The sequence below is a fragment of the Buteo buteo genome, chromosome 24, assembly GCF_964188355.1.
Source record: "Buteo buteo chromosome 24, bButBut1.hap1.1, whole genome shotgun sequence".
Lineage (NCBI taxonomy): Eukaryota > Metazoa > Chordata > Aves > Accipitriformes > Accipitridae > Buteo > Buteo buteo.
Window position 1 is genome coordinate 8,496,576 of NC_134194.1, and position 25,319 is coordinate 8,521,894.

Below are 25,319 nucleotides of genomic sequence, written 5' to 3' on the forward strand. Positions count from 1 at the left end.
AAGGTATCTCTTGGGAGTAGTCAGCAAACGCAGAGCTAATTTTGTATTTGCTCTATAATATCAACACTCTCTTGTTTCAGGGAAGTTGTACGCTAATACAGAGGGCAGGCTGCCATTGAAGAGAACGAGCCAAGGAGAGAGTAACTTTACATTGGGCATATTAGACATCCACCTCAGAGTATTAGCTGAGGAAATTAATCTGAAGGTCTATAATACACTTGAACAGAGCATTCTTGAAACTAAAGACAAAACGTGGGGCAGAGCATCTGAATAACTTCTGCATCTGTGGGTGCCACTTCTGTGTGTTGCATAGTAGTACAGCTGTCAAGATTTGTGTGGTAAAATGAATTTGTCATATATGAACCTAGATTCCACTCCCTTTTTCTTTCCTCCAAAAATAATGAAATGGAGGCTTAAAACATATTCATATGATATCTTTATTTTAAATTAGCTTGGAGTTGGGACTATTTTTAACACTGCACCCAGGCACCTGTGTCTCTGTCTAATGCTATTGGAAATCCAGCCACCTCTCTGTTAGCCTGCACTAGTGCTACACTACTGTCCCTGGCAAAACTCTCTGCAGAGTCCAGCCTGAGCGTCCCAAGCTGTGCTCTGTTCTCCTTTGTTCCATTGCCTGGTGCTACTGAGAAGTGGTTGACTCCATCACATTGTAACTCTCCTGTTGCTATCAGATTACCCTGCTAACCACCTTTTTGGCAGGATGAACAAGCCCACCTTCAACTTCTCCTCAATCTACTTCTCTAGCCCTTGTGCTGTACCCTCTCCAGTTTCCCTGTCTCTGTTGCAGTGGGGGGCCTAAAACAAGACTCAGTGTTCCAGGCACAGCTTCACCAGCACTAATGAGAGGGAGATAACTTCCTGTGGTCGTCTGGCCATGCTTTTAATGGAGCCAAGTATGCAGTTTGCTGTATCTGTGATGAGAGCATGTTGTTGGCTCACATTCAGCCTGATGTTCATGCAAGTCCCAGGTCCTTTTTAGGTCACTCATCAGAATTGCAGTAAGTACCTGTGTTCCAGCTCTCATTGCTTTTCTGTGTACACTAATGAGGACTCCTTTACCACCAGGAAACTCTTCTGTTATGTCTATGATAATTTTCTTTTCCAATAGAGAGGTTGCAAAACAGTTTTCTGGCTTCTGTTATTAATCAAACTCTTAAGTGCTATCTAAGAGTGGAGTAAATGCATCTGTACGTGCTATTGTGGTAAACTGTCAATGTATGCAGCTAATAAGCAGTGAAATGCGTCTACATCTCTCCTATTGATTATCTCCTTCAGAGCAAGACAAACATAGGTCCTTACTGTATGCTGGCCATGTAAACTAAAACTTTAATTAAATGAAAACAGAGTAGACTGTGAGGTGCACTGCACTGGGCCATTAAAGGATTGCTGTTCAAAACCAGCTCTTCTAGATGCCCCTGATTCCTTGCCTTCTTTTTTCCCCACTTAAAATTCCCAATAGTGCAGTAAGATGAACTCAGTAGTTAGTAAATTTTCCCCTGTGTAGTTTACAAGCTCAAGGTTATGGGCTAGAACAAGTAGTGTCATGCTATAAATCAGGTGTAATGGAACAGCTTGAGAGAGCGCACAGAAGTCCTACTTCCCCTCACACAGTGTGTGTCCTAAAACTGAAGGTAGAGTTGGCACCAACCCAGAAACCCCCACAAATGGCTGATTAAATCATTAATAATAAGCCCCATCCTGCTCTCTTCTGGACTTTGAATTCCCTGAATCATTCCAGTACAGCAAGGTGTACTGGACAATTCTTAAAAGGGCTGCAAGTCAGAAAAGACAGAAGTTTTCACCAGAAGGGGGATGTTGCTGAACCCAAATGTGGTGCAGAATGGAAGTGGGACATCTGCCTTGTGGTAGTTCTTCCAGCAACTAATGCCTTTTGTCAGTGTGCTGTATCACAACTTACATAGCTTTAGCTTTCAGCTATTCCTTATGGTTCTGGTTCTCTCCACTGGCTTAAAAAGTCCTTTTCTGTTTCTTTTGGGCCTGAAATGTGTCACTAGTTTGGTGAGTCTGAACACTGGACCGTCTAAAGAAGAACCTGCCTGCACAGGCAGGGGAAGGCAGTCCTGAGTCAGCAGCCAGGGTTCTCCAGCAGGACTGGGCGCAGGGTTTTACTCGGGTTAGTGTTGTGACTGAAGGCTGCCTGCATGGGTTCGTGTTCTGTCAGCTCGGAGCACAGGCTGAAGCAATGGTCTGTGCTGCGACAGAGGTGCCCCGAGTTGGAGCCTGTAACATGGTTCTTGTGAGAAAAAGACAAGCTGGAGATACCGAACCTTGAGCTGGAAGGGTTCAGTCCCTAGTGATGACTTCTACATAGAGCTTCTGTTATAGTAGTGGAAGAACTATGTTATAATAGCGTATCCATGCATGTGCTCTAGCTATGTTTTGTCTGCCCTGTCCATGTGAATTGGGGAAGCCACTCAAGATCCCTGTTAGTAGCAACCTCTTAAATGACACTGTTCCTAAGTTTCATCCTGAGTGTGCCCAGGGCCTTTGGTAAGTGTAGAAATGTGGTTGCAGACAGCTGAATGAGGGAAGACAAATGGCACCTTCTTGACTGAGACATATCTGGGGAAATTTGAGCATGAAACAACTGGAACTGTGGTGCCCTTAGAAGGGGAAGGTGATTTCCAAAGTCAGCAAAGGGAAGGGACAAAACAGTGTAGAACTTGGATTTACCTTGGGCTGACGGGAGTCAAGAATAAGGGTCAGAAGTCTGGCGCAGTTACACCTCTCTTACCTACAAAAGTCAGTGGAAATTTCTGTCTGAGATCAAGACAATGTCAACTAAACTGTTGGCTAAGTAGCTAGTATGTCACATGTCAAAGCAGAGATTCCCACCTGTTCTCAATCAAGTCCTAGGTGTTTCAAAGATACTCTTCACTTTTCTTTTGCTCTTACTACCTGTCTCTTTAGGGGGGCCTGTGCTCACTACTTTTGTGGGGATGGATTCTTGGAAAGCAATTATTGTTCATCTTCTCCATCTGTTCTGATGCTGGATATGCCTGTCCTTCTGAAGGCTTTCAAAGTCTGTGCTAGGAATGCATTTCTCCTTCTAGTGTTCAGAGATTTATATTTTTAATAGGTATTTGTTTTAGCTATCACATGCTAGATTTATTCACTCGATAATCTTAATCTCTCAGCAACTCAGGCAATCTTCTCATGTCCTGATCTAGCATGCAGGGGGTTTATTCATTTAACAGTTTGGCTTTTGGATCAGATAGCTGTTAGAGGTAAATCCTGCAGTGTGCTGAGTATGCTCAACACCACTGGAACTGAGAGCAGCAGTAACTTGCAGGGTGCGTATTTCAGGATTGTGCTTTTAGAAGCTTTCTTTACACATGAAGTTTATGAATAAGTTATTGTGTGGTGCATGTCTTTCCTTCCTAGACCATACCCTTCTTTAATATGATTTCTCACTGATAAGTGAGACTTATTGATGAAATTTTTGCAATGACTGCCTGTGCTCAGCTAACCACTTTTGGGTCTCTTAGGAGTTCTTTTCTGTGTCCATCTTCTTTGATACAAAACAAAGGCATCCTTCCTTCTTCAAGGTGCGCTTTGTTAAAGTTATTTGGAAAATGAGAGGGGAAAAGCAAACAAAACTACTTTCATGAAGTGACACTTCTACTCCACTCCAGCACAGTACAATAAATTCAGTATCATTGTCCCTGAATGTAAGACATTAACATTTCTTTCTATCTACAGCAGGAAAAAACAACAGCTCTTTTTCTTGATCTCTGACACAGAAGCCTCCAACTTATTACTAGTTTTTAAAAAAAATACTTAATTCAGATCCTTTATCAGACAGCATAGTATCCTCATTTTTCAAAAGTATGTTTTAGATCATATTTGTTCCTGATAGCAATCATGGGGGCCAAAATTCTAGGTTTCAGAAGGAGGCTAATAATAAATTTTCCTGATACGGTTCCTGGGGCAGCAGGGGAATAGGGGTGATGACCCAGGGGTGCATCATATACCTGCAGGGTGAAATGCGACAGCAGCCCCAGTGGTAGTCAGTTCCTTGGCACAGCTGTGACTTTGGCAAGCCAACACATTCATGGCACTGACAGCGTAAACATTTTGTGGCAACTGTGCAAAGCAGGCAGCCAATTATTTTACTAATGATTGCTTCTCAGTGGTCTCCTCCTCCTTCATCTGCCCTAGAGAGGAAAACTTTCTTCTCTGTACTCTATCCTCTTGGATAATGGCATAAATGGTTTCTTTCTGTAAAAATGTGGTGCTAACACTTCAGTAGCCTGTGCTGTGTGGGACTTGGCTATGTAATTACGTTCCTCAACTAAGTTCCCTCCTTTTCCAGACTTTATTTGTAGATCCTGTCTGTGACTGTGATAGCTGTAGCAGGGATAGTCTGAGAGCTTGCATCTCCGCTGACTCCTCTCTGAGCTGTTCAACTGTTTCCTGTTAACCAAAGTGACAGAAGAGTTAATGCTTCCAGAGTGTTTCTAAAATTCTCCTCGTGAGATGCTCAGCGAGGGCTTTGCATAAATGGGTGGTGACCTTATGCTGACTTGTTTGCACAGCTGGTCCAGGTTGACTCCAGTAGTTTCAGCTGAGGAACATAAAAAAACCAGTTTGTGTGCCATTAAATTCTCAGAGTAGTCAGGCCCATGGGGAAGTTCAGGGCTGTAACAGTGTATATACGCAAACACAAAGAAAATGTTTGGTACAGTATGTGGGTATGTCAGGGAACAGAGCGGTAATTCTTCCAGCTTGAAGGTATGTTCATGATTCAGTGAGTTGAAGGTTAGTTGTTGTGCTCTCAACAGGAGTAGCATGGCAGGAATCCCAACTTAAAAAGCTATTTTTGGTTTTGGAAGCCCAGGGTTCATCTCTATGTTTAGCGAATCCTGTAGGTTAAATCTGAGTGTTTAAGTTGTACTAAGTTAACTCAGTTTCTGGATAGCAGATGCCTGCTGGAAATGATTCACAGCTTCCTTAGCAGTCATCTAAGTACTGTCATCTGAACAGAATCCTGGAAGATTTCTAAACAATATGACCATGGCATCACTCTGACCTTAATTCTGATAAATACAAACTGAGCTCCATCCTGCTGGTACTAGATTGCTACCAGCCTCTGAGCTACCTAGATTAAAGCTAGCTGCAGCGTTCAGCAGTGAAAAGGTAACTGCAGATACTGTCCTCTTCCATCGGTTTTCAAAGGAGAGGGGTATAGCTTCCTAACCGAAGACTATTGTCTACCTCACCACCGTTGTCAGCTATGGAATCCAATACAGCACTTTCATCAAGTGACAGTGATGAAGTGGTTATTAAATGCAATAGAAATCATTCAGGCCCCTTTTGATTAAAAGCTTCACTCTTATCTCTGGCTTTCTATGTTCTTGGAAAAGAGCTCGGCAGAAAAACAAAACTATGGAGAGAAATGCTCCCCTACTTTGTTGTTTTGGGGGGACGGGGCTTTCAGGCGTACAAAGTTAGGTATTTGCATCTGAAGCAAAGGGTTGATATATTATCATTTAAAACTTAATCTTGAGAGGCTGGGTTACCTCTCCTCCCCAGCTTGGGCACAGGGCTTTTGAGCAGTGATCCAAGTGGATTAAACTATGTGGAAATGTCATCTTTTGGGTACTCATCATGGAATAAAGCACCAAACATTTGAGAAATAACCATTACTTTGCATATAACACATGCCAGAGAAGGAGTGTGAAAAAATGTCAGTGCCCTTCTATTAGCCAGCTCTTTTGAATACAAACATAAAATATTAATTTAAATCAACTGAAAGGCATTAAAAACTTGATGTTCTCTTTGCCCCAGAAGTACTCTGCTGATAAGAAACAAATTAAAAATGCAGAGTTTTCAAATAGCAAAAATGCTGCATATTTCAAATGAAGTTGGTCTTTTTATGTGTAGCATTTTGGACTAAAAAAAATATATTAAATGCACTTAATGATTACTGTAAATGGTGAAGACATCAAAGTTTGGCATCAAAGTTAAATGAAAGCACTTGGAAGTCTGTTTGTTTGATCTGTACATAAATAAGCTTAAAAAGAAGCCAGGGTTTTTTTTACACAGCCGGAACTGGGTAGCCAGTTCAAATTCCCCTGCATCCCAGGGATTCCCAAACTAGGTTAGATCCAAACATGGTCATTATTTTTTGTTGGTTTTTTTTTTGTTTGTTTGTTTGGGTTTTTTTTGCATTTGCCCAGTATGCTTCTATGCCAATGCACCAGGGAAAATGAGTTGGAAGAAGACACATGTCACAGGCTCTTATACTTTTGAGTTCATATGGAGAGCAGACAAAAACTAGGATACTGAAATAAAAGCCTCTCTCCTCATGTAGTTTTGGAATGAGGACTATCAAAATGAAGGTAGATTGATGAGTCCTTAACCTTCTTGGAGCCAAGTCTTGTATAGTTAACTATAGTAATCTTGGTTGTGTTTCACCACCAAACATCCATTCCTGGGTTGGCAAGAAGGTGTGAAGTAGGAATATGGGTCAGAGCTCTGTTAATTTATATCAGCTAAGGATCTACTACAGAACTGAGCCATGCTAATGTTCAATTCATTTCAGTTCACTCTTATAAAAAGAAACAAACAAACTTGATGTGGAATCTGTAAGAAAAAATAGGACTTGACTTCTTTAGTGCCTTTCGCCAAAAGACCCCACTGTGCTTTACAGTGATTAACTCTTACAGGAATCTGCATGGTGCAGAGGGATTACTCTGCGCTCTGGGAGCTCTTTTGGTATAGTGCAAACATAAGACCTTTATCTACAGAGAGCCAAGCTTCAGCTCATTTAGTTTGAGAGCTGAAAGTTGTAAGCAACTAGAAGCAAGACTTCAAAGAAAACCACCTTGGTTCCTGTGACTTCTGTTTAGTGGTCTGAACCTTTTGGGATCAGCAGACTTTCAACACTTAAGGGTGTGTGACAGTAACACATGCTCTCAAAACCACTACAAATTTACCCTGTTTCATTTGGCCTCTAATCACAGCCCCTCTGAGCACAGACCTTTCACCAGTAACCTAAGCTGGAGCTGCGTATGCCTCTGTGGTCCAAAGGAAGATGTTCTCTTTTGAAGAGCAACTTGAAAGGCCGTACTTTACCTGACACAGGAGAACATGCTGCTGCTTCATCCTGGCCTCTGTTTGTAGCCCTGGAGTTAAATGTTATCCTCCCCGGGAAGGCAGACTATCTCAGAGGAGGCATATCCGAACCTGTGCCTTTGGATATGATGACTTCACCGCCTCTTCTGGGACTGCTGTATGAGGTCACTGCAGGGCAACCAGCAAGGCAAGTCTTAGTGGAGGACTTGCCCTTCAAAAATTCAGCCACAGCCTCAGGGTATGTGCCTCTGACTTACAAAGGTATTACTTTTCCCTGTTGAGAAAGTCAAAATTGTCCTCCCCCCATGTTCTCTTCTGTTAAACAGTTCCACAACACATATGCCACAAAACAATTCATTATCTTGTTAAGGTGGGGTTTCTTTTTCTTCCTGGGAAACTTTTGCTGGCAAGTGCTAGAAGGAGAAACCTAAAGTCTCTGGATCACTTTTCCATTTTCTTCCTGTGAGTGGGAGTGCAGGAAAGATGCTCTTTATGAAAATAGCTATTTTCTAAGTGAGAGAAATAATATAAAACCTCCCCTGGAATGAAAACACAGCCTGTGTGCTCCTGGAGGGGTGGCAGCTGAGGTGGAAGGCTACAATTTGGCACTGTGGTCTGCCCTTTGGGCAACATGCTGCTTTTTATGTGGTGAGCCCAAATTTTATTGGAGCGTCCTGAGAGGTTGGCTGTGCTTGCTAGGGTGGGTGCTAGGGATGTGGTCAGCTCCCCTGTTGCAGCATGATGCTGAGGCTCCTGGGCTTACCTTCTCTGGAGATTTAAGTCAGCTTTTCAACCTGCTTTCCTTGCTCTTGCAGGTGTGTTTATTGTTGTTGCCACTTAACAACGTCTGGTTTATTTTAGTTTTGTACAGGCTACTGTATTCTCTGTTGCTTCCGTTTAGTGCTAAGTTGAACTTCATGGGGACCTGCAAAGCTTCCCGGGGAGGGCTGAAGGAAAGAGGCTGCAGAAAAGGACAGTGTTGGTATGTCACTGCGGTTAAAGTAAAATCGGTCTTGGCGCAGAAGCGGATAGCAGGCTATCAGTGCATGGCAAGCTGTTTTTCAGGTATGAAATTAGCTTGGAAATTCACATGGTTCCGCTTCATGGAAGGGAAGAAAAACCAGGAGGACTCAATGTTATCACCTGCATCTCCCTTACTTGGGAGAGCTTCTCTGCAAGTGCAGTAAATCTGTTTTCCTATGAATGCGAGAGAGCTCTTGAAATAATCTCATTTCAATCCCTCTTGTTACTTCTAATGGATTCCAGGATGAGCTGGTTGCTATGTATAGCTTTTTTACATACAAATGTGGGTTTGAACCCAGCTGAATATTCAGTCCAATTAAAAGCAAAGTCTCTGCTGAAACAAAGGCAAGGGGAACAGTGGGGAAGGCTTTTATGGAAATGAACGAAACAACAAAAACAGGAGGACTGAATGTTTGTTATTCATACATATTCTTAGAGGTAATTATTGTGATTTCATTCCTAAAAACTGCCTGCTTTAAGAAGAAATGATTGTATTCTAATAAGTACTTGTTTATTAAACTTGCAGTAACTGGAGTTGAATATGAATTATTAAAATGTCTGTGAGGTGCAGGTTTGTTTTTCTTTTGCCAGGTGTCTGTGAAAAATAAAAACAACAGGAGAAGATGCAGCAAAGCAGGAGGGCCAAAATGTAAGGCAAGAACTGGTCCTGGGTCAGTGGTCCCAGTCCTGCTGGCCTCGAGACAGGATTCCCAAAGTCTGCCAGCAAAGCCAGAGCTCGGAACCCCCGTCACCTGCAAGGGCAGCCCCTGCTCTGGGGTGTGGGGAAGGGTCTGCACTGCCCGAGGAAGCAAGCTGACAGTTTACTGTTCTCATAAACTTCTGTAAGGCTGAGGCGTATTTTTCTTTTGAGAAATAAGGGGAAATTTTGGGGACAATGAGAACGCCAGGTGGGCAAAAGTAACAGCAGGTAGGTTGCAGCACATGACAAAGAGGAAAGAGGACGGTCTGTGAGGACGGGTAGTGTCTGTCTAATTATAAAGGACATGGTCTGCTCTGCAATTTCCAAGCACTGAAAAGGTTTTGGCAGGGAAGTAAGAACAGAGCAAGGGAAGCCTGGAGAACTCGATAGATTTAGCCTTGCAAGAGGTTAATGGCTTAGCCCTTAAAATGTACCAGAAAATGCAAGGAGGTTTATGTGATGGCTTTGACATATTCTGGCAATAAATGCAATGTGAAGGTGTTTCCTGCATTTGCTCTAAGCCTTTGACTTTACTCTGTCACTATAGGGAACTCACTGTATATAAGAGAAAAGAAAGGATGTGAATTTCTCTTGCAAAATATTTGTGTTTTTCTTTAGCATAGTTTACTACAGAAAGGAAGCTTATGCCTTTGACCTCTGTATATCTCCCAGACTTCCCAACAGTGTCAGGGCCTGTTGACCAAGTTTGGCAGATGAGGACAAGTGTCGAAGAGAATGAAGTTAATAGAAAATCAGTGACAGGTGGAGCAGAGATCCTATAAACACCTGAAAAAGAAAAGCTGTGATGACCTCCAGAAAAGAGACCTTGTCCTGGTCCTACTTCAGGAAAACTTTCCACTGGAGTTCACCTCTTCCTGGAGCATGAAGTCCATCAGTCACTTGACACAAGCCGGTAGAAAATCAAACTACATTTTTAGTTTTTGTGCTAATGTGGGTGAATTCTGGAGAACTGTGGAACTGAAATGTCCTGAACACGTGATCCGTCTGATTTCAGTGGGATGTCCTGTGCTTAAAATCAGTTCTCATTTGAACAACACCTGTGTGATTGCAGTCTTCAATTTCCCTCAGATTCCTGGGAGTTTGCTGCATGGTTGTGCAGTTTTGTCTAAGAGAAATGTAAGTCAAAGAATTCTTCTTTAAGCCCCACACCCTGCTGGGCGACAGAACGCAGGTACAGTCATATACATATTTTTGATTGCTGGTTATTCATATGAGGTGATGTAGGCATCTGTGCCTTTTTAGCTGAGTTCCCTGCTGCGTAATCCTGCTTCTGTCAGAGTCTCCCAGTAGAAAAACATTCTTTGGCCCAGTCATGTCTGCACGTTACCTTTTTCTTCATGGCACTCATATTCTTAACATTTATAATTCAAACATCTTCAGAAAGAAGTGACAGTTTTTCTTCTACAAAATAAAAAGCAAAATGACTTGTGTTAATTATTCCTTCTCACTTGCTCACTTACCAGGTCATATATTACTCCAAGGCTTTTAGTGCCTTGGGCCAAAAAGGGTCATTACAGCACACAACCTAATGACCTGACCAAAAAAATATAAGCGAGGAAGAATGAGTCCTTCTCTGCTGAGCTCTCTGAAGTCATTAATGGATGCCTTGGGAATTCTACAAAGCAACAGCTCGGAAAACAAACAGAATTGTTCAGTGTTGGATATCACTCTCGTGACATCTATGCTATTACAAAGATTTACAGCTGGAATAATTCGATCTGGGTTTTTCTCTTTCCCCCCTTGACTCACATTTTGGAAGGCAGTCAGACCCTGAGAGTTGGGGTTTGCATAATTGAAGCACCAGAACATATTAAGTGGAACGACTAATGGGGACGAAGCTTTTCCCTTCCTTCCAGACTCGGTTATCAATTATGAATTAGCGGCAATCTAAGATCAAAGGGGTTCCATTTTTGCAGCTGAATTTGAGGATTTTGGAACTGAACAGATGAAATGCAGTTAATGACTCATTTCAAGAAGGCAGAGACAAGAGATAACTGACCGGGGTGGAGTTAAGTGTTTGCTTTAATATGTTTCTGAACCTGGACATACATTCTCAAATGTAAAACTGGACGCTGAGATCAAGTTACTCATATAAAATGATGCTTTTAGTTCCTCTTCTGGGGCATGGCAGATGGGAATCTGATCTGTAGCATTTTTCTTAATGCTGTATATGACCTAGTTATTGAGACATACTATAGAAACGTGTTAGGGTTACCATGCATTTGTTACACAAATGGCTGGTTTGCATTAATACAAGTTCCACTGCTGTGGAGAAAATGCATCTCTCCAGAAAGAACAGTTCAGCACATGCTTAAAGCAAAAAATTATGAGGGTTTTAATTCAAAAGTGACTACAACCTAATGGAGGGACATTCAAAAGAGCAGTCCAAGGCAGGACTTAGCTACACGCTCCCTGAAGCAGCAAACAATAAAGCAGTTTATGATTCAAGATAGTAGATGGTGCTACAAAGATCTCAGAAGCCTTGGGGAACGGATAGCAATCTGCTGTGATTTCTGCAAGGAAAGTGCATGAACACTCAAGAAAGCAGACAGGCACATCAGGTGCCTATTGTTTAAAAGCCTTTTCTCCTTGAAATACTCTGGTTCTGAGTAAGCAGGACCCAGGTCAAACAGGTGAAAAGCTGTTTGTGATTAGGGGCTGAGAGCTTCTCCCCACAGCTGCCCCACGGCATGGACCTAACGGGCTCCGTGGGGGTGGGAAGCTGCCCAGGTGAGGCTGTGATTACCTGATTACCTGCTGGGGCTGGAAGGGAGCAGACACCAGCCATGGTGCTTCCCTGCAGCTAGAGAAGAGGAATTTCTTAACCCTGAGGCTTGAAGGCAGCAGGAGCCTGCAAAGAAGCTTCTCAAGGAGTCCTGGCTGCTCTGGCAAAAGTGAGTGACTGGTGGTATAACATCCCTGAATTCCTAGAGGAAAATATTTGGGAGGGTGAGACTGGCTGGGTGAGAGGAGGGATTCTGTGGCTGGGCTCTGGGACCAGCCTTGGGGAGGTGAAGCCTCTGTGGCTGCCTAGCATCTTTGTTTTAGCACTGTGACTGGCTGTCTGCTCTTACTTTGAAAATACAGTAGAAAAAGTCAATTCTATCATATACTTTTAAGTAAAATATTTTTGGGGGCCTCAAAGTCATCATTTTTAATAGGTTGTTAGATAAATTTCATGCTACATATTACTTATTTTGTTTGGGAAATGCCTCCAAAGTAGGATTTTAGATTAATTTAATTTTAATTGTTTCTTATTTTGTTTGGATAATGCCTCATAGTAAGATTTTTGAAATTAATGTGAGCCTATTACTAAATTATAGTGGAGCAATTATGAAAATAATGAATTTATTATCACAACTGCTGTTGGAATAAGAAGGAAGGAGATTCTAATGACCTGACTCGCCTTTGCTGATGTATCGGAAGAAAATGTGGTTTGGAGTACTAAATTTTGTGTTCAAACAGTTTAATATCTGGGGAGAAACTTTCAGAATTTCACACTTACCTGAACTGAATATTTACTTTGGAACAGTTTTATTCAGAAATTGGTTTCTTTCTTTTGTCCTGAGGACTTCAAACACTTTTTTTTGAGGTTCTCTAATGAAAAATGCCCTCCCCCCCCAGTTTGGGAAGGTATTTTGTGTTGCTCCGAGTTGCACAAAGCTTTATTGTTATCTCTGGCTGTAACGATGAGCACCTGGAGATGAGAATATCTCCCTCTACAAAACAGCAAGGCATCTATTTAAATCAGTGGTTTAAATGATTCTTTTTCTTTCTCTGGGTCAGCGTCTGCATTTGTTCACATTGTTCGTGTTTCTCCAAGGGCTTCTCTACTTAGTGATACTAATTTTATTCAGGTATCTGATAATTTGTAAATCTTTGTGAGAGACAAAAGAAGCCATGACCTAGGCATGTTCTTTCAGAAAATCAACCTGAAACAAGTTTTATAGGGAAAATACTCAGCCCTCGTTTAAAACTCTGGGCTAGATTTGTCCGTGTTGACTCTATCTTCAGACCGCAGTGTAAAGTTTCTTTCTCTAAAGGATCTTGTTGCAGCAGCAGAGCTATTGCTTATGAAATTACAACTCTGGAGATGGGTACTAACTGGTGCACTGAAAAGGGGGACAGCGATAACTTTGGTGTGTTACTGATTTCTTACATGATGGTTTAAAGTTTGCTCCAGGAACAGGCAGCTCTGCCCTCTCGCCTCCGGTGTGTAAGCGGTTCAGCCCCTTTGGGTCTAGCGAGCTAGAGGAGGGTGCGGAGATGGGGGACCTCTAGCTCAGGGGATCTCGTTTGAGAAGAAGGGGAAGAGATCTCTGTGGTACCAGGGTTTTCTTGAACCTGCCTGGGCTCGCTGCTTTGAGTATCATGGGCTGGAAAGGGAGCATCTCCCCCTTAGGAAGAGGGATCCACTAATGCAGGCAAATCAGTCGTACGGTCCCTTTCAGGCCCATCTCGAAGGCTGCTAGTTGCTTACCTCTGGCAGTACGTGTAATCCTTAATGCTTTTGTAAAGGGTCCTCTTCAGCGGTTTTTGGGCTTTGATCCTAGATGCAGGCTCCCCGTGCAGAGGGAGCCCTGCGAATTTCCGTGCTGCTGTCCTTACCCAGCCTGGGCTGGAGGTAGAGGGATGCTGTTCTTTATGGAGCCTCGTTCAGGGGCTTCTGGAGGTGAAAACACGTCCTTGCAAAGCACGAGCAAAGCTGTCGCGCTTGGTGGGCTGCAGGGTTGGGGGGCTGGTCTGGGGAGTTAAACCCCGTTTGTTATCTCTGCCATCTCTCTACACCTCTGCGTCCTCTGGGCTCTTCCCTTGTGCTGCCAGAACACACAGCAATTTCATTCCCTGGAGCGTGCCAGCGATGTGAGTGAGTAGGTCCTATCCCCTCTTTGCTGTTTGTTTTATTTGGTGTGTTGTTAACCTTTACTCAGTGCACTTATTTACTTCAGGTTTTAATAGTGTGATAAGGTCACAACAAATTTAGTGGGAGGCATTTTAAGCACTTAGAGCAATAAATCACAGTGTACATCACCCTTGCGTGGTTTATCCAGAACCAGAGAAATCCAATTTGGTCCATAATATGAAGGCCAAATAAAGCCAGGTATCATAGTGAGAAAGCTTTGACGTATGGCCCTGAAGGAACCCGCATACTTCTCCTCTATAAATTAACATCTATTTTGCAGAGCTGACAAGTAGCTGATATTCCTGGAACTGGTCCTATTTATGGCTTTTTTTGCCCCCCCTTCCATTCCAGTCTCTTGATCTTTCCCTTTAGAAAATCCAAAGAGAAGAAAAAGCAGTCTGTTCTCTAATGTAGGTTTTAAAACACTGGTGGTATGGACACGTCTCACAAGTGCAATGAACTTGCTGGTAGTGCATGAAACCCTAAAACCTCAGGGACTCATCTCTGCAGGAGTGTGTTCTTGCCTATTCCTTTATACGCTGGGTTTTTTTTTTTTTCTTCCTTAGACAAGACAGCCTTTGCAGGTAGGATCAAACCAGCCTGCAGGACATACTCAGAGCTGCAAAGTCCTAGTGACCAGAAATGAATAGTAGCAAGCTCTATTCAAGAGCTGCGGATAAAGCACGAGGGAATGGGTCGTGGGCCACTAAACTGCACCAGCCAGGAAATGGGCTTGATAACCCGGCATATATATCCTGCTTTAATTCCTGTTGGTTTATGGCCCCTGCAGTACCCCAGGAGTCCTGCCGGTTGTCTGACCTTACCCCTGCCTTTAGTCCAGCAAAATTGAAAGGGTGTTTGAGAGAGGAGGGAAGAGGAGGAGGAAGGGATTAGTTGCAGGCAGTAGTGTCAGACTCCTGAACTCTCTGAATGACCCCAGAGGAGATTGATTTTGCTGATGTGTAAAGCCTAGCAACCACCTGGGTTTTAAGCTAACATTAAAAATTAAACGCCAGTTTCCATGTTATTAAAGGTGGAATAAAAAATGTTGCACCTTACCACATTCAAAGCAAGAAAAAGATGGAGACTTTGCAGAGCTCGGCAATGCCACGACTGTGAAGTGCAAAAGCGGTGTGAGGAGGAAGGGCGACCGTCTCCTTGGGTTTCTCCTTCATCTGGGTAGTGAGAGAAGAAAAACCACTTTCTCTGAGTGAGAGACAGCGCTGTGATGTCTGCCAAACTGGCCAGAGAGCAGTGTCTGGCTGGGCTGTGTGAGCCCCACACCTGATGGATGCTCAAACCCAGCCTCCATAAAAATGGGCAAGTTGGGATTTGGCAGGCACTGCTGCCTCTTGCTCAGTGTCAAATACTCCCTGCAAGAGCAGCTCCCTGAGTGATAGATTAAAAAGCAGCAAGAGCTCATCAAAATGTGGATACATCTTTCTTTAGGTAAATAAAACCTTGTCATTATGGAAGAATGGAGAGACTAGATGAATTTTTGTGGGGGCTGTGGGTGAGCCAGATTTCGCTCTCACCACCATGGGGCTGTTTTGGGTACATGTAACCATTATTGGTTCTGCCATTTTAATTTTGAGTCCTTGCCTGTTGTTTTTCTGAAGACTGCAGCTCCTAGAAATGTCTGATTTGTTTGTTTTTAAAGGCATGAGCCTCCTACCTTCATCTGCATAGGTGGATCATGAATATCTGACCTGTCTGCATCAGGCTTAGAGGAAAGCCAAACGTTTTTTTGCCATCAAAGCATAGGACTTTTATCAAAGTACATGTACTTTTGGAGCAGTGGGGCTGAGAATACTGAATGGATGAAGAGCTGATGCAACCTGATGGAGGTCCCTAGGACAGAACATGAAAGCGGTCAGTCCCTGCTGTGAAACTTGGGGAACAGGGGCAGCGGTTTAAATAAACTGGACGTGCCCTTGCTGCAACCTACGTAGGTGCAAACTGTAGTTGCTACTGTCAAAGAATAGATGAGAGCAACAGAGTCACTGGGAAATGGGGCACTTGCCTTTAAACAGAGTCTGTGCCTCCACCCAAAGCACTTGGTACCAGACATGGTCACTCTGCCGTGGGCTGAAAGCTGCAGCTCCAGAGCATTCTGCATGCAGAATAGTCTCTCTCAGTCTTTAATGCCTGACTATTCTGATCATCTTTTAATTTTTTTGCTGACTAACTACATCCATAACTTCTTTGCTCTAGTAAAAGTCTGCTCAATGCACAGTCATGTTGTAAAGTCAAGCTGCAGTTCCAACGTGCCTAATCCTAAAAGCAGCATTTGTTCAAAAAAGATCCATTTCCCTAGGAAATGTGCTTTGATTTGCGAAAGAGAAAATGTATTCATTTAACTGAGCCATTCATGTGACAGGTCACTATTTCACCCTTTTGGTGCAGTAAAAGTTTATTCTTTTAATAGGTTTATTGCTTTTCGGTTATTTGTTTCCAAAGGACTCAGTTGAGTGCTGCAGCTCTGATCTGGAGTACAGAAAATTAATTCTTTTTATGGTAGTCTATTCGTTTCATAAGTCCTCATTTTAAGTGCAGCTCAACTGTATTACAAATAACAGTATGCAGTCCTAGAGGGAGTACCAAGCCTCTAATTTAATATTGTACTAGAGGCCTTATAATGTCAGCACTGCCAAATTGAGCTTTTCTCTTTTGAGCCCTTCTCTGTGTCCCAAGGGGAGTCGTGAGATACCAGGCTGGCTGTTGTCAGCGTGGATGCTGCTGGGTGTGTGCGTTCATTCTTCTGGTTTTCGATTTTCTGGTCCTGAGCCTCATTAATAGAAATGAATGTCCAGAATGAACACTTATCTCAAGACTCTGAGGGCGGGGGGGGGGTTGGACTAGATGACCTTTAAAGGTCCCTTCCAACTCAAACTATTCTATGATTCTGTGACTCTGTAATGAATAGGAAAGCACTATGTGCAAAAATCATCTGTTACTGCATGGTTTCGTGGTAAGATACTCTGCTGTGAAGGCACCAGAACCCACGGAGATATCCTAAATTCCCTCTGCTGATGTGCACGCGGTCCCTGGCGGACCATGGCAGACTTCACCCAGTGCCTCGGGAGGGGATGCCCGAGTTTCCGAGGCCAGACTTGGGCATGGTGCTGTGTGTGGCATTCCGTTTGCGTCAACTCCTCCATTCAGTGCTTTGAGAGAGTTTGAGGGATAAAACCTTACAAATCTTGGTTTGGTTCCTGTAGAATGGATTTAAATGGGAATGATAGTCTTACCCAGTTATAATAGAAAATGATCCACATTTGGGAGTGGGGTTGAAATCACTCAGCATCTCACAGTGGCATCAGAATCCACCATTTCATTCCTCTCTAGGATGAATCAAAGCTCTGGAGAGCTCTTTCCTCTTCGTTTTTTGCAGAACTATTCCACCTTCAGTTCCTAACTTCTTCCTCCGCTCTCTAATTTTCTCTGGGTAGGTTTCCTCCCCGTCACTGACAGATGATGACCTAGATCTGGTGCACCTTTTCTGGAGAAAGCAGCTGAGCTGATTCTACTTATTCTCCATGCTGTTTAAAGCCAGGCATGGTTCAGCAGAACTCAGCCACTTTGCCCTTGAGAGTAAATCCCAAGCTCTGAGATGCATCTTTACTGTTGTGGTTTAAGCTCTGTGAACTGAAGTGCCTGTTAGGATTTCTTGTGAGCTGTGGGGATGAGATGATGCTCTCCACCTTGCTTCAGCATGCTGACAAGGCATTAACCGTTAAATGCTGACTGGCTCAATTTTATTTTGCTTGTGTCATGTTGGTATCTCATCCCATGTGAAATCAGAGCCCCCGTTTGTTTTGGAGGACTGGATTCTGTATGTACCTACAGCGAGCACTGGTTTGGCCTGCAGGAAAAAATGGTTTGTGTAGCCAAGATGGGAGGGCAAGAAACAAAAATATGTGGCCTTTTCTGTAGGGAATTTAAGGCAGAGAGAGAAGAGGAGCAGCCTTCCCTAGGGAAGCTTGCTAGAATCCCTAGTGCGGACTTTGAGGCTACCCTGGATGTCGGTGGCAGCGCAGGAGGCAAGTGTGATGCTCCTGGGTGGAGGTCTGTGACTCTTCCCTCGGCTGGGAGGGAGTGGAAAATTGAATTTAATTGTCTGAACAGCACAAACTTACTTCTGAAACAACTATTTATTATTATTATTTACTCTGGTACTATTTCTGCATTGTCAGCACTCAAGTTCCCAGACTTTTGATGCAGGATGCAAACACCCTGTTCGTGCTTGCAGGGCTGGCGAGCTCCGATGGGAGCATGTGGAACTGGAGGCGATGCTCGGTGGAAGAGGAAAATGGCACAGTTTCAGGATGTCATTTGTAATTATGCTTGTAATTGTTACCTTGCTTTGAAAGACTTTGTGAAAGTGTGGACATATGGACTCCCTCAGAATTCAGTTGTTTTCAAGAGGTATATTGTGAGTGGGTGATAGGATAGAAATAAGGAAACCGGAATTCTCTCAAATGGTGAATCGCTTTTGCTACTCCCATTAACAGAAGGTCTCCCTTTCAAGGTGACTTTATTAACTGGGCCCTTTATCATTTCTTGCATCACAGGGGAAAGTGAAAAGGTATCAACAACTGTGTGTGGCCCTGGCTACAGAATAAACAGACAGCTACCATCTGCAAAATTGAGCACTTTCCGTCAAAAATTAATTAAATTAGCCCAGATTCCATAAGTGATACAACTAGATCTCCCTGGTACCTGCCAAGAGAAGCATGTTGTAAGTCAAGTGCACCCGGAGACCATATTTAGAAATGAGGCAATTATTAGTTTAATTCAGTCATCAAATTAGTTTTACAGAAGCAGAAAATGCCAACCCCTGGAGGAGGTGCCGGTGGTGTGTAGCACACAGCCTGCTCTGGTTCCAGCGGGACTGCGGTGGAGGAGCGAGCGGACAGACAGATGGACCATGCTGTCCGACCGCTGGCAGCGTCCAGACCACCCTTAGCTAAAAGCAGCCCGTTAGTCTCTTCTCTCCATGTTTTCTAGACGGGGCTTTTATTGTGCCTTCAGGACAGTAGCATTGAGGAGGCGTAATCGAAGGGCAGCTGCTGTATCGCATCAGCTCCAGAGAGCGTGGAGAGGTTAAGACCAGGACCTGGCCAGGGCTCCTAGACAACAACTCGCTCATCAGCCGCTGAAGAGTGGTAGTCATGACACCTAAATTAGGGTCTGATAGTAGATAGTTTGACTACAGCCCTAAGCATCGCTGTGAAATGCATTAAGTGACCTGTCACATGCGGTTTGCTGGTTTGCTCGTTTTTTTGCCCTGGAGACAACTGTGTGTACAATGAGTTATTTGTAGAGGTAGGAATTTTTTAAATAACTATACACCCTTCTGTCTGCTGGAGAAAGCAAGCTGAGATACGGAGATAGTTGTAGCAGAGAGCATAGTGATGGTCCTTTAATCACACAGAAGCTGTTTTACTTCATGGGCTCTGACCAGTTCCTGAGAAGACACTGTCTTCTGTGCTAACACAACAAAATCAATGTGCTTTCCATAAAACTTGTGGCTTTTTCACCAAAACCAATGTGACTGCTAATGTAGTTAGAGATGCTGCAGGCTTGCACATGCGTTGGTTGTTAACCACTTGCTTGCTGGAACTCCTGGAAAAGTCATAGAGGTGTAAGGTGTGCTTGTTTGCTTCTTTTTAAAAGTTTGTTTGCTCTAGAACTCAAATATGACTTTAAAACACAGTCAGGGATACTTCATTGACGCCAGTAGGGTAGCTGTCTTTCTGCAAACCAGTGATGGTCAGACAGGTGCAAAAAGCACCAGTATAGGTAAAAGATATTCTCTAATTATTTAAAATTAATGTAACACTTTAGCCCACAAATTACTAGAATAAGGGGAGGCTGTGCTCCCTGCAAGTGTCAAACTTACTGTAGTGCTGAGAGGTTTTCTTCCAGCTAAAGTATCCCTGGGTTTACTACTCATTTTGTTGGAGAGAACCTGTACAGTCATCCTTGGAGGCTTTTTGATAGGTACAGAAAGACATGTATGCAAGCCTTTTTCTTTTTTTTTTTTTTTTTTTTTTTGCTGGCTTGTTCTGCATCTCACTCTTTTATAGGAATCAGAACTGGCTTTAAATATTTCCATTTCAGTATCTGTATCAACTGCACTGCCTTCCTGAGAAGATGCCTTTTCTAAGCTCTTTGGGAGTGCTCGTGTTTTCTCGCACCAGTGGATGTGCTTGTTCCATCTATAGTCAGCTTGTCCTAAACTTGATTGATTTCTTGAGTTCCTTTACCTGCTGATGGACTGTCTCTATTTGATGCCTAAATTTTTCACAGTTGCTTTCCAGAAGGCATTCTGTTTTCTGCCTAGCACTTGCAGCTATATTTTAGCATTGATGTTAGGGTCAAGTATTAGTGTTACTCTGTTTCAGTCTGTCCAGTGTTGATTCTGCTCCACCTGCCCCCCAAGTGATTGCTTTGATTGATTTTCACTCTCCTTATATTTATATCTCTATGCAGGTTTCTCTGTATGGTACGGTTGGTGGGTTACCTTTTTGAAATGTTTTCTACCATGATGGTGTTTCTTGATACCTGAGCTCCAAGGATTAGACATACAGATGTGTAGCCCTACCTAACTCGTCAGGCTGTTCACCTTGTTTGTAGCTACTTGGAGGAACAGCACGGTAACTGCATGTCGTTAGCCAACTCTAGGACTTGTAGGTGTCTCTTGGACTGCCGGAGGGTTCTGCTGCACCTCTCTGGGTTCCCTTTCTTTGTCCTGTCTCTGACAGTGCCAATGAGCAATATGGGTCCAAGCAGGAAAAACTGTCTCTGGCCATTCAGTCTTACGGCATACTTCGCATCTGAATGCTTAGGTATGCTTTGTGGTGGGGAAGAAACCCTCAACCTCTTCATGTTAATGTAATGGGAGGTTTGGCTCAATAATCTGACCATTACAAGAGAATTATTAAATAAGCAGCTGGAATTTTCCTTTATTGCAGGGTATCTTATGCAGTATGCAAGTCCTCAAAGTCGAGTGTAATTGGGTGGCTCTAAGTTTTGCATTGATTTTCTGTCTGGGATGGATTATACTCTTTTTGTGGTGGAAATATCTGCTTTAAGAAACAATGCCACCTGAATCCGTTTTCCCTGACATTTGACAGTTGAGGGGTTTCTTTTTGCTGGTGCACATGGATGCTTCAGGCAAAGTGACTTGAGATATTTGGGTGACGGACAAAAATAAACTTCTCTTGTTTTGAATGTTTTTAGTTGGTTAAAGTAAAAGAAATGCAACGCTATGGGCTTTCCTTCACAGTTTCATGCATTAGAGAAAGTCTTAGATCCAGTCAGAGATGTGATACCACGACCTTAGCGTGTTTGAAACTTCGAGTTGGGTAACTTTTCCTGTCCAGCACCTCGATCCAGGCTTGAAGAGAAATAAGACAGGAGGGAGCACTTGGAGGTAAATATTCGGTGCTCTGTGTGGGGAGTTTAGCCATCCGCATGATTGCCATTAATGGTAATGATGGTTGTGAATCTACATTCTCATGCATCAGGTTGCACAATTACCCCTTTGGTGCTATTAGAGCATCTCTTGAGGTTCCCTCTTCACTTTTTGCCATCAGCCAGAGCACCTGCCTCTCGTCCAGAGCCCCTCATGGGATCCACTTCACCACTCTCTTGTAACAGGTGTCATTATCTGGGGTATTTCATCAGTATTTACCTAAAGGAGAAGATCTAAATAATCCTGCCAAGGTGTCCTGGTTTTGACTGGGATAGAGTTAATTTTCTTCCTAGTAGCTGGTACAGTGTGTTTTGGATTTAGTGTGAGAATAATGTTAATAACACACTGATGTTTCAGTTGTTGCTAAGTAGAGCTTATCCTAAGTTAAGGATTTTTTCAGTTTCCCATGCTCTGCCAGCAAGCAGGTGTACAAGAAGCTGGGAGGGAGCATGGCCAGGACAGGACCCAAACTAGCCAAAGGGGTATTCCATACCATAGAATGTCATGCTCGGTATATAAACTGGGGGGAGTTGGCCAGGAGGGGTGGATCACTGCTCGGGCATCGGTCAGCAGGTGGTGAGCAATTGCATTGTGCATCACTTGTCTTTTTCTTGGGTCTAATTTCTCTCTTTTTGTTATATTCTTTTTCATTACTATTATTATATTTTATTTTAGTTATTAAACTGTTCTTATCTCAGCCCATGAGTTTTACTCCCCCCCCCCCCCCCCCCCCCCCAGTTCTTTCCCCCATCCCGCTGGGTGGGGGAAGTGAGCGAGCAGTGACATGGTGCTTAGTTGCTGGCTGGGGTTAAACCGTGACACAAGGCGCAGTAATAAAAAACTGGAATGGACAATAAAAAATAACTACAAAACAGTTTCTTCTTTGGTACCCAACACGCAGAGCAAGGCCCTGTCAAGTTCACTCACATCCTCCACATGGGTCCGGAGTGACTGCTTCTGTATTTGCAGGAGCAGTTTCTACTGACAATTTAGTTACCCCTGTACAATTTGGTCACTTCAGCGGCAGGAACTGCTGGGGACTGCCAGGCTCTCCACCCAGGGGGTTAATCCACGCATCTGAGGTGAAGAGTGGTGTCCATCAATTAATCTGTTTCCAGCAGGAGCTGCCTAGGGGCATCTCTAGTGAAAGATGTCCCTGCCCACGGCAGAGGGGTTGGACTACATGATCTTTAAAGGTCCCTTCCAACCCAAACCATTCTGTGATCTCCAGCCCCGTCCAAAATTCCCACTCTTGTAGCAGTCAGTGGCTTTGTTGTGAAGTGGTCCGTTGCCTCCAGGTTGCTCCATTGCTTGCAGGCAGAGACTAGCTGGGGAGTTCCTGGACCACCCAGGGCAGTGATGACCAAGTGCACAGAGACACTTATGTCCCTGTCGCTGCTTGAATTTCTTGCTTAAATCCCAATTCTTACTTAAATGCCACAGGACATGCCACAGAACTTGCCACAGACGCCCAGTTAGGTTCTGGTTTTCATGTCTGTTAAAGTGCAAGGAGCTTGTGGCGTGTCTACCTGTGGGGTTACAGCACCAGGCAGAAACTCCTTTGCTTGCCTTAAAGGCTGTAAAATAACGTGGTGCGCTGCTTTTGCCTGACACTTTGGCTCAGCCTGGTTTCTCTTCTGGGTGAGTTAACCTGTGTTGAACTTGGTCATCTGCAACTAGATGGTTTCAGGTCTTTGCCAAGTACCTCTGTTAAAATTCATCGTTCATTCATACCATTAGTCACTGCACCCATGTAAGATTAACTGGTGGCTCTCAGTAATCACTTAACCAAAAGTGGGTAAGTCTTGTGCAGGGGAAGTTGCGGAATTGAATGTGGATGGCAGAAGATGATTCTTCCCCGCTTCCTTGCGTTACTGATCAGACCTGACAGTCACTTGCATTCTTCTTTAGTGAATTTTAATACAGTGGTGCCTGCACAGCCTCTGATCAAAGAAGTAGAGTCACAGCTCTGTGGTAAGATAGATCATAGAAAACATATTCCATGGTTTCATATAAGTTTTTCTTTATTGTTGTTTTTCCCTTTGCTGATTCTTTTCTGTTACCCAGCACCAATGTGATGAGGTGTGACACTTCAATGCTGCTAACAATGTTCGATGTTCTGAGCTTGTTAGTCTCACTGGGAAATATCAGTATTGCATGAAAAGCCACCTGGCATAGAACAACTGAGGTGACCTTTGGACCCATCAATAGTTGTAGGGCTCGCTGATGCTTTGCATCCCCACAGCTGGGCAGTGAGCCAGGGAGTCAGCACATAAGCTTTGCTTTACCAGATGATTTCTCTAGGGCCGTTTAAGTCAGCCTTATTTTTGTTTCAACTTGATGGTCAGACTCAGCATAACCACCCCAGTCAGATAATCTGATCCTTCTAGGTGTGCTTAAATGGTGCTGAAAGATTATGTTTGTGCTGAATCCAGAGCTTTGATCACAGGCATGATCCAATTTAGCATTTGAGTTTCTGTTTTGTTACAGGTATATGCTGCAGTTTGGCTCCATGTGTGATGAGAGAGAGCCTGTCTATAGGAAACTATGGCAGCGGGAAGGGACTTTCGCTTTTGGGATGTCCAAGCCAGTTTCATGCTGACTACGGTCTGCTTTGTAGCATTAGGGCTAAACCATCTTTGGTGCAGTCTGCTAAACCTGGTGGTGGTATGCCATGAAGGGCTCTGACCCCAGCTGCAGTTTTCTTGCCCACTTAAGCATGTTTACTTAGTTTTGCCAAAAAGATGGTGCGTGAAAATTGCTTTTATTACCAGAAAAAGAAGTTTGCAATAAAACCTGTCTTCTTGGGTGCACTAATTCTATTTTATGAAGAAAGAACATATTATTTTAATTAATCATATGAAAGCAAAATTAGCATGATTATGTGAAAGGTGCTGTAAATCATTCTGATCCACATCATTGAACAAAGAACACTTAGTTATTCCAGAGTTGTTAAAGATTTTATCTACCCAAGTGAAAATTCAATTAGCACAACCCAGTCTCATATAAAACTAAGGATTCTGACTGCAGGAAAAACTTTGTGTGTGAATACTACCTTGTGCCAGTTTGATAAATTACTGTAATTAACTGTATCCCACGCAAGCTAAACAAAATTTACAGAAATGTTGTTGTACAAAAGGAATATCTTCTCTCTCATTCTTAGGTAGAAATTAGAATAGTCTCCATAATATTGTTCTGCACATCCTATTCTACATCAAGGTAAAAAAAAATACTGCCAGCCAATGTAGGCAGCTCTGAAACTTGTTGTTTTGGGGTTTTTTCCCCCTTCTGCTGCATTAGAAACAGGCACTGCACTTAACATGTTTCAATTAAGCAACTTGAATTCAATTAGTTAACCCAAGACATTAGTAGCGATAGACAAACTAAGAAAGAAATGAGATTGCTGAGAAAAAGAGCTGTATTCCTATTCCTGGTCTAGCAGGGAAACTTGCAGAGGTGTTAAAGAAAGGGGCAGAAATGGTGGGTATGGCAAGTTATGCCAGAATACGTCATCTTAATGGGAAAATAACTATACAAATAAATGAGTTTGTTCTTGGACATGTCTTTCCTCATCTGTTAATTACATTTGTCACGTTTTGGCCAAATTCTCTTCCTGTAAGGAAAAACTGCTGTCAGTGTCTGCAGGGTCAGGCTCTTTGCTGGTATGTGTATGTGGTGATATATTGATACAGTTCTCTGGTTTGAGGCTGGTTTCTGTGTTACTGTCATCCTGTGCTGCTCTTCATTTGTCTTGCAAAACACCTTATTAAGTAAATAGTAGTGGGCTGTTCTAGTAAGAGTAGTCAAGTATAGCTGAAGTGCCAGTTTTAAGTGTTTTAATATTCCAGGGAGGGTTTTCTGACTTCTGTGTAGATGGGGTTAGGCAGAACATGCAGTGTCCTCCAGCCAGACATAACTGTGTTTGGGGAAGATTATCATTATTATCCCTAAAGGTTCTACCCTGGGCAAACCCCAAAGATATTGTAGAATAGTCTACTATGGACTGGACCATGTGTATCAAGGAAGGCAGTCTTTCAGGGTCTTGAATGTAATTGCTGCATGTTCTT